The following is a 2428-nucleotide window of genomic DNA, read 5'->3' on the forward strand; positions in this document are numbered from 1 at the left end:
AAAAAAACAAAACGGGAACAAATACAATATTTGTATTTGCATGTGGCCCGCGGGCCGTAGTTTGAGGACCCCTGCTCTGGAGTGTAAGGCACGAGAACTGGCGTGGAGAAAAGATGTGCTCCAAGCCCCAGTTCTTGGTGTGCAAAGGGATTCCTGGCTTAGATCTTTTGAAACAGGTGCTAAAAATATCCTTCCCAGCTCTCCTAATTTCGGTCAAGAGACAGAAAAGAGAAGGCAGAAGGATTGCAAAGGATAAAAATAACTACATCTAAATACCATGAGAAAAATGGCCCATGAGAAATGTGTAATTTTGCTCTGGGAAGTCAAGAATCACCCAAGGAATAATTCTGACATTTTATGGAAAAAGAAAAGCCTAAAACACTCATCTTCTTGAAAAAAAAACAGAGCACTGGTGCTTATGGGAGCCTACAAAGTAAAGTCAACAATGACAAGGAAAGGAGCTTTTGGCCTTAGCATTTTAAAGCGGAGGCCCAAAAGGTGACAGGCGAGGAAGCAGGCAGAAATCCATACAGCTTGTTCACAGCCTTCTGCATGCAAACAGAATGTAATTAGCACATGAAATATCACTTCACTTCACCCACCATTTCCTACAGCCAGGTTTTCCCCAGATTCCTGTGCATGGAAACGGCATGGGCCAGATGACTGATTCATCAAGAAAGCCTGTGAAGTTCTTTTTTACTGAAATGGCCACATCTGGGCATCAGGAAAGGCTTCCCCAAGAGTATACCTCAGATTTTTAAGTTTAACACCTCTTCTTTTTTTGGGGGCCAGGTAGGTGACCCCAAGCTTTAAGTCTTTAGCTAAAGTGCATATAAAGTATGCAGGTTGTGGGCTGGCATGGTACACAGAGGTCCTGGAACTGTACTGCCACTCCTAAAGGCAGGAGCCCTGTTTCTTGTGCACTGCTGAACCCTATCACCCAACAGCACACCTGGCCGCAAGATGACATCAATAAAACAAGACTGGCTTGTGGTGACATGGGCTTGACTCCAAAGCACTGAACTTGTGTGTATGGCCCAATACTCAGGGTCAGCTACCCATTCAGTCAAGCTGGTTAGGTTCAGTGGATAGAGCATCAGCCTGCGGATTGAAGAGTCCTGGGTTCGATTCTGGTCAAAGGCACAAGCCCAGGTTGCAGGCTTCATCCCTAATTGGGGTAGTGCAGGAGGCAGCCGATCAGTGATTCTCATCATTGATGTTTCTCTCTCTCTTTCCTCTCTGAAATCAATAAAAAATATTTTTAAAAAATGCTATCCATTCAAAGAAATATTTACTGGGCAATGGCCCAAACACTGTTCTAAATGTTGAGAATACCGCCGTGCATTAGATTAAGGTTCTGCCGTGAGAGGGCAGGGCTTGCACGCAGTGGGAAATACAATCAGCAAACACAGATACTTTACATCCTAAGTAATACAAGCATAATATGCTAAGTGTCCAACTGACTGGTCCACTGCTCAACCAGTCGCCATGACATGCACTGACCACCAGGGGGCAGACACTCCCATCGGTAGGTTAGCTTGCTGCTGGGGTCTGGCAGATCCGGACTGGGCGAGATGGCCCCCATCGGCCCCCATTGCTGGCCAGGCCGAGGGACCCCACCCCTGCAGGAATTCCTGCACGGGCCTCTAGTAGTTCTATAAAGGGAAGAAATGGGGCCACGTGATAGTAAGGGAGCGGTAGGGCGGATACTTCTCAGAAGATCCTGTGGTGATGGATCCCTTTTCCTCTGGCCCAGACAAGCTGGATCGGTGCAGAGTAAAATGCGGCCAGGGCCCTAGCTGGTTTGGCTCAATGGGTAGAGCGTCGGCCTGCGGACTGAGGGGTCCCGGGTTCGATTCTGGCCAAGGGCACATGCCTGGGTTGCGGGCTCTATCCCCAGTGGGGGGGGGGGGCGTGCAGGAGGCAGCCAATCAATGATTCTCTCTCATCATTGATGTTTCTCTCTCCCCCTCCTTTCCTCTCTAAAATCAATAAAATATATTTAATAAATAAATAAATAAAATGCGGCCTGGAACTCGGGTCCTCTGATCCTGCCTTCCAGGGAGTCAGCACAGCCAACCAGATTTCCGATCAGCTCAGCTAGAGCCTCGCCCTGGAAGACCCGAAAGACTTCCAAGAAAAAAGGCGACTGTCAAACCAAGAAGCCTCTTTAACGCCTTGGATTAGAGTGGTTTGGGGTTCCAGACCCACGAGGGGCAAGACCTACACACACCCTCGAGGGTGGAGAGAACCCCGCCTCCCACACTCCAGCGGGGCTGCCGCCACCTCGGCCGTCCCGGTTGCACTTGCAGAAATTAACAGCGTCTGAGGCTGCGGTTCCAACGGGGCCTGGAGAGGAGACGCCTCCGAACCGCCTTCACCTGGGCTGAGGCAGAGGCGGGGCACAGCGAGGCCCAACAAGCCCACG

This window comes from Myotis brandtii, unplaced genomic scaffold, assembly GCF_000412655.1.
Source record: "Myotis brandtii unplaced genomic scaffold, ASM41265v1 scaffold165, whole genome shotgun sequence".
In the NCBI taxonomy this organism is placed as follows: Eukaryota; Metazoa; Chordata; class Mammalia; order Chiroptera; family Vespertilionidae; genus Myotis; species Myotis brandtii.